Raw genomic sequence first — 18,401 nt, forward strand, 5'->3', positions numbered from 1 at the left:
ATATTTTTAGAGATTATTCCAAGTATGAAGCTGGGTTTCTGCAGTAAGGCTGGAAAGGAAGGAACAGGGTGCAATATACATTAAGACTGACCAACAAAACAAAACACTGGTGTCTATGTGTGTGGGGTAAAGAAGTGGCAAGAACAGTGCCAGCATTCCAGGCAACAGGAGCATGGGATTATTTATTGTGACAGCTCCAGAGTGGGAATGGCAGGGCTCCCAGAGACAAGAGTTCAGCATTCTCCTGTACTGCAGACTATCCAAGGGCTGTGTGGGCAAAATGCCTGGGAAGGTGAAAGAACTGATTCTAGACAAGAGTGTGGAGGTCAAAGGCAGAGGAGTCTGTTTGGAATCCATGAGATGCAGTAGAAATCAGCAGATGCAACTTGTTAGACAAAAAAATTGATAAAAGGACCCTAGCAGACAGAAAGAAAATGTTTTGCCATTTGCACTGGCTGCATGCACTGAAGTGTTCTGTGGTACTTATACCAATGCTACCACTATCCACTCTGGCCTCCTACAACTTAGGAACAAGCGGCACATGCATTTATCAAGTATGGTGCCGGTCAAAATCAATAGCAGTGTCACACACGAAGCACAGCAGACCCCACAGAAAGTGAGGATAACATTTTCACTTGTCTAAAGCCAGCTTTGCTTCATATTCCACCATTAAGCATTTCCAGCATAATAACTACCATTACAAAGAATAAAAACTTGGGCCCAGAAGGCTTTTCCCATAAGAAAACTGGTCAGCTAGTTCAGACTGCTTTTCTTCCTGTCACATACCTATTAAATGCTCCAGACTGTTTAATGTGATAAAAATGTCTAGACTGTTCTTTGACTGAAAGCTTAAAGAAGAAAGCTCTTTGCCCTTGGCTAGCAAACCTCTTTGCTCCTTCCTTGCTAAGCACAATGATGTGCGTGCTATACTGCTGCAAATCACACTTTCTGCATACATACAACGAATGCATTCCTGGTATCTTTATAAAACTTCTGGGATTTTAGAGACAAGCCCAGGGAAAAGGTGAAGAATATACATATTATGTGTGTGTGTATATATATACACAGTATCTTATATATACCTAATATGACAAATATATATTTTAAAACAAATATATGTATTTCTATAAAATATAACATATACTTAATTTATATGCAACATGAAGAATTTAGATATACTGTGTATATATACAGTATATACGTACAATACTGTGTAGTGTTGCTTTGTAATGAAAAGTCTGGAGCTTATAATCAAATTGCAGATGTTATTGAGAAGATGATGACAGAACACCTCTCACAGTCCAGTGCGTAAGAAAAGCAGAAATATAACTGAAGAAGCTCTGTTAAGATTGATAGAGCAAGATGCTTTGCTGAAGCAGGCAGTAAAGGTAAAGTTTAGGCAAGAAATCCCAATGGGCACATTAGAAAAAGCGTTACCACATGTGAATCAGTGCATTCAATGCTTTGTGGTTCCTAGCTGCCTTAGTCTTTAGCAGCTGCTTATTTTTATATAACAAAACTTCTGACATAATTATAATCACTCTAAACATAGATGCAAGCATATAATTTATAGTAAAAATATCTCCTGACAGTGAAATTACCCAGCTTAACTGGTACACACCCTTCAGTCCTGATTTTTAGGCTCTATAAATCTGCATCTGTGCAGTGGGTCATGGTCAAGGAACAGGTGCATCTGATTCTTGTCAGCATGTGCAACTTGTATGTTGGAAACTAAGCTGCATACCATGGAAAAAGCTTAAGAAGAAACACTATCTTTGGACACCATTCATTGTAGCTGACTCCCATAGGAAATACAACTTGCCAAAAGAATTAACGGACAATGTGATGTGACAGAAACCGCTCTGGCATGCTCACCAGTGGATTGTCAAATTATGTATCAAAGTTCCACTTCCCATCTTCCTGCACCCCATTTATTCCCAGAGCAGTCCTAACATCCTGAGGATAATTTTTGAAAAATTATCTTCATCCTCATCCAAGACCCTAACTAACTCTTCTCTGTCATCGAACCACAAAGTGCACTGCCAGTCAGAGGATCTGAAGAAGAGAGAACTGACCACTCCACAAGAAAACAATCAAGGACTTGGGAATACCTACAGGAAGGTTGTTACAAGGGAAGAAAATGGCAGCTTTTCCACATTAAAAATCTTACTGTACAGATCTTTCTGCTCACAAAGTACTGCCCCACCACTGAGCACTTCTGGTTTCCAGTCTCCTTAAATTACTGTTTTTCCAAGTCAGAATGCTCCCCTCTGTTAAAAACAAGAATGGGGTTTTTCAGCATCACAAGGGAAGGTTATTCTATTGTATAACTACACATTATAGGTGAGTTACACTTTACAAATTGAAAGCTTGCATCAGGAAGGTTGTACTTTGGGGTTTGTTTCTTTTTTTCTTTGCTTGTTTTCTTAAAATAAATATTAATATAGGTTTTAGATCAATAAATACTTCTTTTTGTCAGCACACTCTTGCAATCTTTGTTTCTGCACAGTTCCCATGCATGTTAGAGGGTGCTCTGCAGAATCCTGGCACTGCTGAATTAAACTCCTTCTTTGCTCCATACATGCAGTTCTATTGGGCATCTGAGTGAAATGGCATATGTATGGAAAAGGGAATAGGCCCAGCTGGTGTTTCTCTGGAAAGCCCCATGCCTTCCCAAGTCATACTGACAGTGGTCAGCAAGTTGTTTTCTGGGTAGTGGTTTGGTTTGCTTTGCTTTCAGGTGGGACTTTGGTTGTTGTTTTGGGGGGTGGGGTTTTTTTCCTGTTTGTTTGTTTTTGGGGTTTTTTTTATGATGAGCAGCTGGCAGAAGCCTCCTGAAGGCAGGCACCCAGGCTGTGCTTACTGAGGTACCAGTTTGTTGGCAAGGTTTTTTGGATAGGAGACAAAAGCAGCACAGAGAATAGGCTACTGCTTCTCCTGAAACAGAAGTGGCTGGCACAGAAGCAGAAAGAACAGATTTTATAGTTGTAGCTTTCCCTTCCAAAGTTGCATTTCTACGGTATTCTCAAAAATTCTCGATAGCATGGGCTAGGTAAGTGTTAATAATATTGTTCACTGCAGTATACAACCTAACACACAAAGATCTGTGTGTAAGAAAGCATGAACTGTGCCTGCCTCAGAGTATCCTTGGTTAACCACATTAAGACACACAACCTATTAGGATTTGTAAAAGGGCAGAGCAGTGGACACCACCGTTTTCAAGTTAACTGTTACCAGTGTGTGCTGGAGACACTTATCAGAGGTAACCAGAGTAACCTAACTGCAGACAAAACGGGAAAATTCAACAGACAGCTGCTTGTTCAGAAAGCCAGCAAAAAAACATGAGCCCTTTTGGAGTAGTCAGGGACGATAAAAGGAGTCAATCCAACTCCCTCTCACTGAAAAGAGCAGTCCTAACCCCTCGCGTCTTCCTTTTGGATGGATCCATTTCCTGCTAGCCCAAGTGATCCCAGCTTAGCCAGTTCATCTGTGTATGGTGGTGGAAAGCTATTCACTTCTTAATTTCTGCTAGCTTTGTGCGCTGTATCCTTGGTCACACAGGCATCAGGTCATGACCAGAATCAGCATAAAGGAAAGACTGGTAGCATGTGGCTGAGAGAAGATGAGAGAAGCGAGAGCACCAACAATTTTGGTGGCAGCAAACTGTGATAACTGGGCCAGCCAAGCTGGTATCACACACACCACTGGGAAAGACTATTGTGATTTTGAAAACTGGTTGGCTGTGAGTATGCTTTCTCTCAGCATTGATTCTCTGCAATACCTTTTGTCAGAACTACTGGTCTGATCTACCAATTTTCAAACAAGTTTGCTCTTTCTGTAAATTTTACAACAGACCGCAAACTCTGCTCTAAGTAGAAACTTAACCTGTTTACAAAGGCATATAAGAACTAGCTCACTGTAACATAAAAAAGCAAAACCACAGCTACAGCTACCATAGCTAGTAAATTGAAATGTTTTCAGGAGCTGTTTTTTTTCTTTTTAATAAATCCTGTGTGAACAAAAAAAGATAGCAGAACTATTAAGCAGAACAAAGACGGGCAAAATTTATTCTTAGTTCGTTTTTGAAGCTATAGTTAAAGAACCACTTGATTGTAAAGTTCAAGACAGTAATATTGAAAATCAGGTTGAATATAAGGTCATGCAGGTACTGGATGTGATAACCAGAGAAACCGCACTTTCTATTGGAAATCCAAACTCACACAAAGATAAGAAGGAATAAGTTACTCAGGCAAACACATCACTGTGGCAGAACTATCAGATCTAGGCAACAAAGGCTGCTCTTTTCAAGCTTCTGTAAGGGACAGTAATGTTATAATTAAAGAAATAAGACCTCCTTTTGCCTTTTGACTGGGTCCTGATAGGCACAAAGTAATATCATTTCTATCCAAACCTACCTTTCTTAAAAGTTTTGGCTTTGTTTTGGAGGAGAAGTATGAAACCAGGATATAAACCAGGTTGATATATGCCAGGACAAAAACTGCCACAAGATCCAAAGCTAACAAAAAGGTACAACTATAAACAAAAGTTCCAGACATGCTGCCTGAACCACTACTACTGTAGTCTCTGGCATGTGCCACAAATTTAACTTGAGGAACACAAAGTCTAACAGCAATACTACACTGCAAAGCAAAGCCACCCACTCTGTAATCCTATCTGTGGCTGAAATTAAGACATGTCCCCACAGACCTGCTTTAGAGGTAAAATGCCATAAGACCAGTTTACGCATTTATAAAAATATTCTTGAAAATTTTGTGCTATATGTTTAAAATTTCAGTCAATGTTAAACAAGATTTTTTTTTTTTTAAATGAAGGGTTTTTTCCTTGTTTTCACACATGGGCTTTAAGACACATCCCTTTCTTCCTACATCAAGAGTACAGAGGATTCTTGGAGAATGTGATGCCTCAATCCACCATTCTCTTCACACACAAAAATCTTCCGGCATCAATTAAGTGATGTTTCCAACTGGAACTAGGTGGTCTCTGAGCAGTAACCTTGGTCAAAGATCAGATGTACCTGATACACAAGCTGGTAACAGCGAAAAAGCAGCTCAGACTACAACAGCACAGAATTTTTTATTCAAGTCTTCAATGGGTACATTTCTGCTGTGCAGCATAACACGTAGATGTGCAAGCCAGCTCTGAGCTGGCAGTGTTGTGCCATGTTTTCTGGGGTCTAGAAGCAACTTCACTGTGCAGGTTAATTTAGTCCGCTTCTCAGCCACACAGAGCTCCACATTACTACAGCTAGGCTGCTTCCACCTCATTCAGTGCTTGCCCAGGGATCTTAAGTATTTCTACCCGTTATGGTATGTATGTAGGGCAAACACACCTTCTGCTGCAACACTAGCGTGCATGCTGCTTTGCAGTACATTTACAGTCACTCAAAACAGGCTGGCTGAAACCCTTAAAATATCGCAAAGCAATCTTTGAAGCAATCAGAGATTGTTTTAGACTATAGTAATATTCTCGCTCTTCAGTAACACTTGCCTTTGTTCAGAATAACAGCCCGCAGTTGCTGAATCCTCCATACATTATTCCATACTAGCAGTATTGATGTAATACTCATTTTCACAACACAGAAACAGCACCTGTCCCCCTAAATAACAAACCAAGATGGTGAAAATGCAGGTCTTCAATAGCTTTCGGTCTTCCAACTATGAGCCTCTCCAGGCAGGTGCGCTACAAGGTAGGATTACTTCAGCAAAGCATAGGTTAAACCCAAACCCCAGGTTTGAACTCTAGCCTCTGAAACTGAAAGTTTACTTCAATAAAACCATTGTTGAAAGATTAAGTTTCAACTGCAACTCTGGAAAATAAAGCAAATTCAGCCGTGAGGAAGCACGCATTTTTCCGCACTGACTCTGACCCGTGTTAGCTTACAAATCACCTCTTAGGAAGGACCCAAGAGAACCAACCCCATAAGGCATTTGCCCTGTTCCCATGTAAGCAACCCACTTGCTAGATGCAAGTGACCCATCTCAAAAACATCTTGAATGGCATGTCAAACCTATTTTTTTTCATATTCTGTAAAAGACATAAGTAAACGATTACAAGTGCTAACAGTCAACATACAGAGAAGAAATAAAACTGTTCGGTCAACTTCAGAGAAAAGGCCAGTGTCCCTATTACAAACAACGGGACAGAGAAGTGCGATAGTGGGACACCTGAGAAGTGCAAGGGATCCAAGTCCTGCTCATTCTGCTGGCAGAAGATCAGCCAGTATAACCCGTGTGAGAGACTCCTTTTCATCACAATTTTCACATTTTCTGCTTCACCCAAAGCCCTTGACAGCCCATAATTAAGCAAGAATCACTGCATGCATCTTCCACATGGTTGCAAATAAAACTTGGGAATCTGACCTGATTGTCTCCAAAATATTCAGATTAGAGACAAATAAATGAATGCAAACACACACACATAAATTTTAGTTATTCCTTTTGGATACTTTCTGAGAATTTAGTTTGCATGGTTTCATACAGTTCTGGCTGCATCAAGAGTTTGAAGCTCTAGCAGTAACAGATATTTCTCATGAGTATAATGTACTCTGAGGCACTTGCATGTCACAAGTGATACAAGCCATCTGAAGCATCAGTGGCATTATATTTTGTTCATCTGATAGAGGAGGAAGAAAAAAAAGTTGCTTGCCAAACATTTGAGATAGGTGTAAAATGAATCTCACAGAAGAGAGCTTATAGGTTAAAAAAAAAAAAAAAAAAAAAAAGGAAAACCAACTAAAAACCCAACAATATAGATCTAGCAGAACGAAAGAGGGATGCTGGATCCAGAATCACTAACCTGGGAAATTTCCAGATAAAGATTAGCCAGTATCATTTGGTTTCACTGTGAAAATTTTGCTCAGCTCTTAATTATAAGCCATTTATAAAGGTCTTTGCATGGTTTCAATGTAAATACAGTCAAATATTTTTTTAACATAGAGTTCTGATGCTGAATGGAAGTATGACAAGAAAATACAGCTGTAGAATGTCACAGAGACTGAAAACCCAGTGGATATATACCTTGACGAAGAACCAGAGGATCTGGTTTAACTTTTGATTTTCCTCCCAGGGCAGTCCCACCTGCTTAATGAAATTTATGCCTTACTAGCAAGTCTCACTGAACTGCATTGCCTGTTTTGTGTATTGAATTCATTTACAATAGAATGTTACCTCAAAGCATACAGAACCTAGAGATCCAGAGATACAGCAGAAGGAATCAATGGTCTTAAATTAAGAACCATTTGATGTTTTTAGCTTAATTTCAGCATATTGCATATGCATTCAAATATTCCTTTAAAAAAAACAATAAACAACAAAAAGATTAAGAGGTAGAAGGAAATTTTCCTTTTTACATTCCTTCAGGATTTAAAAATAAAATTCTAGTACAGTAATAAACTTGACTATATATAGCATTGTTCGTTAGATGGTCAGATAGCTTCCCTCAAAAAGACCCCTCTCAGCGAAGAAAAAGGCTATGAATGGCAGAAAACAGAGATTACCTAAGAGAATAATCTTAGTTATCATCCACCACGCACAATGTTATTAATTTATATAGCACAGGGTTTATTTTCATCAGAACACCTAATCTGACACTGCACAACCACTACACTTCTGCTTCCAGTTAAGTACATATATATACCCAAGTAGCCAGCTGGGAGAAGTTTGCTCATTTAAATGTATTCAGCTACTTGACCTACAGGTTTGCAAACCACGGGCTACACTTCCACAGGAGCATGGGGATATAATAATGATGATGAAGTTTAGTGAAACGGCCAGAATCACCTCAGACTCAGCTAACTCACATTCTTCTTTAAACTACAGTGAATTGTTACTTGTACTACTACTACATGTTTAAATACAATTGCAAATCTGGTCCAAGTAATGCGTGAAATCCAAACCACATGAAAGCACAGCCAGGTCTCTGAAAGTCTGGTTCCACCAAAGGTACACTGAGGACACTGCCATTTTCTTCCTGGCATCAAAATTCTACCTGGATCACCCAGTCCACTGCTCTGAACGTCACAAATGCTTACTAACAATTTTTCTTGACTTGTTCATAAGGTCAACTTTCTGAATGTCACGCACTGCCACAGTACCTACCATATTCTTCCAGGACAGCCTGGAAGATCTTTCCAAGTATAAAGCATATGTTTTTGGCTCTTGTCATCATGGGATTTACCCCATTCTATTTTGAGAATTATGCCCACAGAAATGTCTAACAGATTTCCACTATTATACAAGTTAAAGATTAAATAAGCACCCCACTTCTACTTCATTTTGGCACTCTTCAATTATAGCTAGCAATACTGTCATTTCTAATAGCTGAGCCAAGTAAAATTCATAATGTCATCGTGTTGGATCTGCAATATTTTCATGTTAACTTGCAGGTTTCTCATTCATTCTTATTCCACGCTTCGAATATGCTTCAATCCAGAACCAGTTTCCTGAGATACATTCCACATATTCATAATCTAAATGCCACAGAGGAATCTGTAATTTATAGCAAGACTTAAACTTTTGGCCTAGTTCTGTAATTCCCTCTATATTAAATCATCGTTATTAGATACTCTTACTGTGAGTGGTTTACCAGAATGGTCATTGCCTGAAAATACAGCTTCAGTCATATTAAAGGTAGCAAGTTTTATTCCTATTTGCAGTGAACTCTTAACAGTGGGGAACAACACAAATAGATTGGACAGATTAAAATCAATATGAAGATGTCATCAAGTATAGTAGCATATCAAAGTGTCACTGTAAAAAGATGTGACTAGTGGTGAACTACAGTTATGAAGCATGAACACTAGCTTCACTTTAATCTGTTTTTTTTTTCAGCATAAACCCTTGCTGTCGTCTACATGCTTGGAAAAATTAACAAGTACAGCTTCTGCTACTAGGTAAGAACTTAGCTTTTGGGTAGCTTTACTTCAAATTCTTTCTCTCTACAAAATTAGTAAACTTTTCTAAAATCAACATTTAGTAACTAAAGGGTCCAAAGTAATCAGAAAGTTTTATCTTCTGATGTGCTGCCAACCACATTCAAAATGGCCTGTGCCTTAACAGCCTATTTTAGCATTTTATATATAAACGTGTATACATATATATAAAGATTATATTTATATAAAATATGCATTATTCAATGCATAGAGACTGTTTTGAAAGGCCTCATTTTATTGGTTAACCGTTTAAAATTTTTTCTACACAATTTAATTGTTTTTAAAGGATTTAGAAGATTGCAAGTCTTGGGCAAAGGGACACAGCTGTTAGTTGTAACAAATGATTGACAATATATCTCAGTAAGTCAGTAAATATCTGATTTCAGGCAGTTTTGCAGATCTCTGAATGTTAACGTATAACAACTTCAACATATCTTTGTTAAATTAATGACATGAACTTAATGAAAGATGTGTTTAAAAGGTGTGTGCATTTTTCAGATAGAAAGCCACCAAATTCTACAGTACTAAATCAACAGAAATGTGCATCTTTTGAATGTTTATTTAGAAAGAAGTTTTCATCAGAATACCTCTTTCCTTCCAAACCCAAACCCAAATAAAACCCCAAAAAGACATTAAGCCCTTGTATGGAAGGAGACTCAGAAGAGTCATCTACTCTATTAACAAGCCCCTGAAAAGGCCAAACCCATGCCATTTTGATTGATATGACTAAGTGTTGCACAAACACCTTTAGTGCTCCAAAGGCAACAAACTCTGCAAGCAACCTATTCACGTGCTTCACTGTCCTTTACCCTGAAAAAGTTTTTCCTTGTTTAAGTAATCCCCACTTCAAGAGATTTCCATATATTTTACCTTAGACACCATGGTACATGGATTTTTTCCTTCTCTTTTTGCAGAAACCTCTCAAGTAATTAAAACACATGGATAACGAATGATCAATCTTCCCATGATCATTTTCAGACTGTAATCTATCTAAAAGTTATTCAACTGATCAAATGATCTAATGTTAGGGATGACTAATGAGAGAGACAGATGACAACATGCTTACTCCACGCAGTGTTTAGGACAGGCAGTTCATCTGCTTCATTGCCTGGTTGTCACTTTATGGAAAAAAATAATGTCACAACTTACAAAGACAATAACGACAGTAATAACAGTAAAAATAATAACAATAATAATAATAAATCAATTGGAAACTTGGAAGCATCCAGCAGAAAGCAGAGAAACACAGCAGACAAAGCCTCATAATGCTTTTAAGTACTCAGGGCAAGATACTGGAGTGAATTTTCACATCTGTGCTTTTGTTGTAGAGTGCTGGCATGTTAGCAGACACTTGGCATCCAAAAACGAATGATTCTTTGGAACCCCAGACACAGCCTAGACCTCTGCTGGGATACAAGCAGGCAGGTAATTGGAAGGTGACATGCTGAAAATACACTTCCATACTGCTCATGAAGCACAGGTATTTTTGCTTGTCTGATGCAATTCACCAAGTCTGCCTACAAGAACTCCAGATGGTTGATGGAAGAAAAAAACAAAACATTCCCATAGGAGATCTGTCCATGCATGTGCAGAAAAGAACTGCAGATCCCACCAGCACTGTCCTGAAGTACAACAGATATCTGGACAAGTCCAGCAACCTGTAACCTACCCCACAGCACAGGGGGAGGCACCAAAACTGGCCACTGCATGAGCCTCCAACGATACGTCAAATGTTTGCTGCACAATTGTAACAAACAGGATGTCTCGGAGAGGCCTCAGGTAGGGGCAAATACCAAGAACATTAATTTTGGGAGAGAGTGAGCAGTCATCGCTTGCTCTCCATGCACTACATTTGCAACAAGGGACAGCAACGGACATCAGTACAGTCAGTGTAAAACTGACACCCAATGGTGTCCAGTTACGAGGCAAGGCTTAAGGAAGGGAAACTTCAACAAAAAAACCAAGATGCTACTGTATTTACAAAATAGTATCCTGTGGATAATGACTACTACCACCTCCCTTTGTGAATGGCTGGGTTTTTTTGTTTTCAACTACACACATTTTTGAGTGACAAATTTGAAACAAACTCTTGAAGCAATGAAGTTTTTCAGTTTCCATCTAAAGCTGTTTCTGAATAGTTGCATTGCTGTTTGGTGCTGCTCGTCACAAGTCACGCTGTAGATGTATAAGACTGAAAAGAGGCAATGAACATGGCTGCTTAGCAAATGTTTAGTGCTACTCTGTAGGTATTGTCCCTTAGCAATCTCAGAGCACACAGAAATATTGTTCATGTCAAAAGACAAAAAATAGCACTGGACACAGGTAAGTTATCAGTTTTTCTAACTGATGACTGAATGCAATCAAAAATCCAACTAGCAATCTGAATAAAAAGACTCTATTGTTTCTAGGCTAAACAATCCTAGTTCACTCAGTCTTTCCTCTTTTCTCATACTCTAATTATACTGTCTCTCTCCTTTAAACTCCCTGTCCAGGGATCACACTTCTTCTGAGGTACTGTGCCCAACATTGGGTAGTCCAACAAATTTTTCCTAGAATTTTGTTACCCTAAACTTAGGAAGCACAAAAACTCCAGTAATTTCTATTCATAAATCATGTGGAAGACTAGTAATAAAAAACCCAATCCAAAACAAAACCAAAAAACCCAATACCAAGACAGGCATGATAGTTAGCTTTACTACTGGACTTGCATTAACCTGTCTCAATTTCTTAAGACACCTAGTAGTACCTACCTTCCCTTCAGGCTCTTTGAAAACTCAGCAGTAGATATTAATTTAAGAACTTGGGAAAGTTCACAGTACTTTAAATGATTTTTTTTTTCCCACCCAAACACAAATGGTAATTAAAAATACTGATTTCCAGTATGGCCTATCATCAGGAACTGAGATGCGCAGGCTGTCAGAAATGACAAAACACACGTGCTGTGACAGCTAAGATATCAGCATGTGCTGCGCCAGTGGACAGAAGTGATTTTGAAAGGCCAGCATCCCATTTTATGCAACTTGGCTGGGAATACTTTGCTTAAAGAATCAACCATTACAAGTTTGAAAGAAAACTGGTACATGTTTTTGCTACATAAGTTTCCAGTTTACACAATTATGACATACTTTTCCTTTTTAAATTTAGTCTAACTGGTTTGAAATTAATTATTATAAGAATGAAAAAAAAAAAAAAAAAAAAAAAAAAAAAAGGAACACAATCCTTTACAGGCTACAACAAAATAGCATAGTTCCAGACTGGAGCTTTTAGTGGTTTAAAACAAAAAACAAATTGGGGACCAAAGCACTTTTCCACACAATATTTACTATCATGTTTAGGTCACTGAAATAAATTATTGTATTTGCATGAGATTTACTACCTAAAATTTTCAATCCAGCTTCAGCCTGGATTAAAAAGATGCAAGGAATGAAGGAAGAATGAGAACACATGAGCTTTTTTAGACGTCCCAACTAAACAAACACGTGATTAGCAAGGTCCAACTATGTTGCCAATACTATGACTTAAAAATACTTACAAAGAGTTAACTACATATATTAGAGTTAGCTTCACCTAGCAACTACTCTGTGTCTTGAGGGTGGTATTCTGCTTATGCTGGTATTTACCAGACTGATGCTGTTGAAATAAATTGAAATAGGGCTTTAGTTCATCATTTCTTAAAAGACGCAACAAGGGAACATCTGCTAAGCAAAGAAATACACAGAATATACTGATCTTCTGAACTCCAATTACTTACTTGTGTATTTGTTTAATATTTAATAGGGAAAGAACACTATTGTTTAACTATTAAACATAATGAAAAAGAAGTCAGTTTTCTCAATTTGAAATTGCAATATCTCTGGTCATTCAAGCGCTATAGTAAGATGACAGACAGGCAACCAACAACATATAATTAGTTGACCTACACATTCCTCTCGATTCTCAAAGCTTATTATAAATAACATGTAGACATTAATCCTTCTGGACTGTGGCTTAAGGCATGTTTTGGTTTTGGGGGGGGGGGGGGGTTTGTTGGTTTTTTTTTTTAATGGCATCTAGACAGCTAAAGCATGCAGCTGAAGAAGGAATCTTCAATGACATCAGCATGTTTCAATTAATAGAACTGGCTGGCTAATAGTTGCCAGTGCTTATGCCTGTATTTAGATTTATTTGATAGTTGCAGTAAAATTAACAAGTTAACACATATTGAGAGTGTTCCTAGGATTTGGACCAAGCTACTGAGGAGAAATAGAACTTCTTGACCACACTCCTTTTCCTGTTAGCTTAAGTATGGCCACATCCCAGAACTTTGAGATTTAAATAATTTACACGCAGCCAAAATGTTCCTGTACCCTACATACAAACTCTCACAAGAATTTCAATGGGAAATTAAAGTGCACTACTACTGTCTCTAACAGCAGCGCGCAGTTTAGAATAAGCACAATGCAAAACTGATAATCACAATGGAAGATAATCACACTCATTTACTAATTTAACTGAGAACTCTATATAGTCTTCTCTTTTTTTAAGCATAATGAATTTGCATAAATTAATATTCCTATGATCACTTCACCTCAGTTTAATTACTCTCCCAAGAGAATATCACATGCATAACCAGTGCCAGCTATACTCCCTGATTCATAGTTTAAACACGTAAAATCATCTCTTTACTTCTGAGAAAGAAGAGGAAAGCCCGCATTAGAGATGGCAAAATTACATGACGCAGGGAAGGTGACAAATCTAGGTTTACCAACCCTTGAATTACACTGAATGGTTTTTAACTTGAACACCTTTTGGAATGCTGCCAAGGATCTAGTATCAAGGGATACTTTAGAGCAACATATTCTGCATGCAAAAGTGCCAAGAGAGTATGTTTGAGAAATTAAATCATTCTGTTCCACTATTCAGCACTCACGGAAGCCTGAGAGTCTGGAAGGCTGGTAATTAGCTAATTTGCATGGACTCTGTGTAGAACAGTATTTAAAAGAATTCCAGCAGTACAATCTTTAAGGGGCAAGACAGCCTAGCCCAACTGGCTAGCTAGCTTGCATATTTTGTCAACCCTCTGTCTGAGGCAAGACAAGCCATTTTTAGCTGTACAAGGATGGGTGGGTAGATTTCTGAAAATAGCTACATCTGCAGTTTTACAGCTAAATATCTAATTTCCTCACAAAGAGTCTAATCACTCTCCCATTTAAATGGGCTGCAAAAGCTAGATCAAGAAAAGGAATGAATCCAACTCTCTCATTCCAATATCCCTGTAGGAAAACAGGCATTGTTCTTTGGTTTCTCCAGTACAGGAAAAGTACTAGGGCAGTCAAAGTTGAAGTCAGGAGGACAACTGCTTCAGGTGCTATAGTGCAGCACACAGGCTCTATGGATGCTGTGGTAGCCCTTGGAAATACCACAGACTTCTCTATTTATCTATTAAATAACATTAAGCCCTAGCCCAATAATTCAGAATTATCAGGTACTAAGTACTGCTTGTCCATGACAACCTCATTTTCAGGGACAATTTACATTCCAACACCAACCAGCAGAGCTGGAAGAAAGTGATCACCAGTGTGTACAGGCACCTGTCTGTGCCTAGGCCTCAGCAGCACAGCTGCTATCTTGCACTGCTGGAGACCAAATTAGAAGCCTGGTAAAATCTGATCCTCAGTTCTCCATCACTCCTCAACACAGTGTAAGTCTCCCACACAGTCTTTTAACTACAAAGTCCTAGGTACCTGTTGAGAGTTTGCTAGGCTGTGCTGACCCACCTCAGAACAGATCTGCCCCCCAAAAGTTTTGCATTGAAAAGGATAGTGCATTTTCACACCCTACCTTCCCTGTCCCACCACCACTTCGATTGACTTTGCTAACAGCCACCAACTGGAAAAGAAAGTAACCCTGCAATCCAAGGGGCCTCTTAGAGTTTATTTGTTGCTTTGATATTTTCTTTCAAAAGAAATGGAAGGTTGAAGTTAAAGCATTTCTTCAGTCAATTTTCTTTGAGAAGGAGTATTTTGGAGTAATTTCCTACAGGTGATAATAAGTTACATCTCTACAGATTTTCAGATAGTGCAGGTGAGGGTTTTATTTCGAAATACAAAAATTACTTTTCCTGTATATGATGTTTTATCTTCCCAAGCTCTAGTTCTCCAGCTTTAGGCCATCTCTTTCTGAGGTTTGCAATGGTAAAATCATAGTAAGTTAAGCATGAGACTTTAGCTGCCACAAACTATTATTTTACATAGAAAAGGAGAACAGTTGTAACTGCACGCACCTCTGTTTTCACACTACTAATGATCTGCACATGGCCTTCAAGACTGTGGTATACTATCTGTCTATAAGGTGATCAATTCTGTATATGCAACATGCATTTGAGAAGTAATACTCTTTCTGATGATATGGCTTCATATCCTGCTTATGAAACACCAGCCCGAAAACTGTTTTCAAAGTTACACAAATACTACATCAAATCTACTATGCAAACATCTATTTTGGAATCCTGACAAGGAACTAACTTTTAATGCTTCCATAACATTTGCAAGTTGGAAAAAAAAAAAAAAAAAAGAAAGAAGTGTTCTGCGTCAACAGGATCCTCCTCCTTCATGGAAATTAAGTGCCAAAAATAAATATGGAATTCCCTCATGTGGCCCTGCTGTTTTCCCATAGACTTAAAAAAAAAAAAAAAAAAAGAGAAGTCTATGCATGAATTTTAAAGCAATAAAAAACTTACATTGCAGAAGGAAAAAAAAAATGCTACCTATTTCTACCTGTTTTTAAGGTTTCAAATTATCTGCATGAGGTAACCTGATAAAGTACAGCACTTTAGGTGAAATGAAGGTTACCCCGTAGCTTTAACTGAGAATAGCTGAACAGAAAACAGACAAGCTTTGGACACTGAAGCCATATTTTTAGGACTGAAACACAAATAGCAAAGTTGAACCTAAATGCAGGTTATATTTGAGCTTTTTTTGCCCTTGATCTTCTGCTAATCTTTCTGACAACATTTGCAGCAACATCTCATAGTCCCTAGGGTGAAGATGGCAATTCTCTAGAGGACCAATAACACAGGCACAGAAGAATGTACTGGCTTAACTGCTGGTATTCCTCTATGATAAAACACAATTGCAACTTGATGGAAACTAATTTTCACCCATTATTACCAAACATCACTAGGTAAGGAAGCTCTCCTCTCCTGTTTCCAGGGTCTGTATGTATAAATGCCTGGTGCCCTCTCTGCACCTTCCACACACACCTCGAAACATCTCCCTCTTCTTATTGTTCACTCCTCTGTTCAGACATCCTCCATCTCTCCACAGACTCGCTGAGTTGGTGAGTTCCTCTGCTGTTATTTGAGCCACTTGGCCTCCATTCCAGACTCTCACATCTACCTCATTTTTCCTCCTTTATCACCCTGTTTTCTTCATCCCTTTGTCGCCTTTCTCCAAATACAAATTGATTGTGTCCTTCAAATTGTGACTCCACTATTTATTCCAGTTTCTGCCCACCCCCACCTCCCCTCTCATCTTTTAAATAGCTCAGGAACACTCAAACTTGTGTAATCGAGCATTAGAGGCTCCTCTCGTAAGGAATGCCTACCAAGATTCAGTTCAAACCCCGGTTCAATCTCCAGTTTGATTGCAGGTCCTATGCCACCTCAGAACCTGCAGTTCTGCAGCAGAAATACAGAGTTAACATTTTCCTACTTCAATATTAGCACTACAAGGATAAAGAAAGAAGGGAGAGGCCATAGCATGTTCACTGCTCACTCATTCAAAATCTCTGGAGAATTTAGGTGTAAAACTGAGTATAAAAGGAACACTCTTACAAAAGCCTAAAACTTTGTCAAACTTGGATGGTTTTCTGTGTAGAATGTATTTTGTAGAATCATAGAACGGTTTGGATTGGAAGGGACCTTAAAGATCACCTAGTTCCAGCCCCCTGCCACGGGCAGGGACACCTTCCACCAGCCCCAGCTGCTCCCAGCCCCATCCAACCTGGCCCTGAACACTTCTCCAGGGATGGGGCAGCCACAGCTTCTCTGGGCAGCCTGTGCCAGTGCCTCACCACTCTCACAGTAAAGAGTTTCTTCCTAATATCTAATATAAATCTACACTTGTTCAGCTTAAAGCCATCACCCCTTGTCCTATCGCTACATGCCCCTTGTCAAAAGTCCCCTCTCCAGCTTTCCTGAGGGTCCCTTCAGGTACTGGAAGCTGCCAGAGGGTCTGCCCGGAGCCTTCGCTTCTCCAGTTGAACCACCCCAACTCTCTCAGCCATCACTGACTCAGTATCACTTTGACCACAACCTGCAAGAGCCAGAGACCATTTAATTCTGCATAAGTTAGAGCACCTTCAAGGCTCTTAATATAGAACAAATTGTAAAAGTGATTTTTTTTACTAACTTCAGGGTTTTTCCCATGCAGAAGCAAAACACTAATTTTTATAAACTTAAGAACATACAGACACATCAGGGTTCTTCATGCTAATACATCAGAACATAAATCAAAAAATACTTAAATAAAAATGTTTCTTTGTTAAGAGTATGTCAGGAACTGATAACTTCTTAGGTGTTGGTATGTTTTGCGATGTAGGCAATATACAAATCTTGGACTAACTGAATTACTTGATCCTAAAAGTGAAAACTCCTGCAGCAAACAAACAGTATTATGTTGGCATAGTAAAGTTGATTAAAAAAACTTCAGAGTATCAGATGTCAACTTACAAGACCCTGTTCTAAAATGATGAGATGGCTGAAGAGCGTGGGAAAAATGTGTTAGCTGCACCTGCAAAACTCTGCATGCAGACATTCATGCTGAGGGTAAACAAGTAGTCAGCCATGCAGCTATTTGCAGACTGTGCACTTACAAATGGCCACTTCCATGTATAAATGCTGGACCTGAAGGCACAACATTCATGCCTCTAAACTGAAAAACTGAAATAAGCCTAATATCACAGACCGTCCACATGAGACATCAAGCACTAGAAGTCCTAGGTCTCATTCCTATAGAATCAGAGCCCCTCCTTATTCCTGCCAACCAAGGTCTAACACTGCTACAGTTCAAGGCAGGTGGTCTGAAATTCCTTTTTAGTACTTTATGTATCTGCCTTTCCAGTACCAGTTTTGTGAGGCTACTATACAAAATAAACTTGCTTCTTGGGGAAAGGAAAAACAGTTTTTTAAAACAACAACAAGCATTAATGATTTGCTAAATGGGTTGCCCCTCTTTTCTACTTTTTCTGTCCAAAATCAGTTGTTCCCAACAGGTTTGGTGCCTCCCACTAGCAGTCAGTCTCCAAGCAGAGGTATGAAAGTCAGTGCCTACCAAAGGCTCTGTCATTGCCAAAACTGCTGGCACAATGGGCAAACTGAAGAAAAGGGTGAGGCCAGAAGATAAGGAGGTAGAAAGAGACATCTGGCTGTTCTTTTTTTACAGCAAAATATCATAAAAAGCAATATTAAAAA

General features: G+C 38.8%; 1 protein-coding gene across 7 annotated transcripts in view; it reads right to left on the minus strand.

Annotated features, from left to right (window-relative positions):
• The window catches only part of PLCB4 (phospholipase C beta 4), a 208,953-nt gene that overhangs the window by 106,320 nt on the left and 84,232 nt on the right, over positions 1-18,401 (minus strand). The gene's annotated exons all lie outside the window — the stretch shown is intronic.

Source organism: Falco biarmicus, chromosome 12, assembly GCF_023638135.1.
Source record: "Falco biarmicus isolate bFalBia1 chromosome 12, bFalBia1.pri, whole genome shotgun sequence".
Taxonomy (NCBI): Eukaryota; Metazoa; Chordata; class Aves; order Falconiformes; family Falconidae; genus Falco; species Falco biarmicus.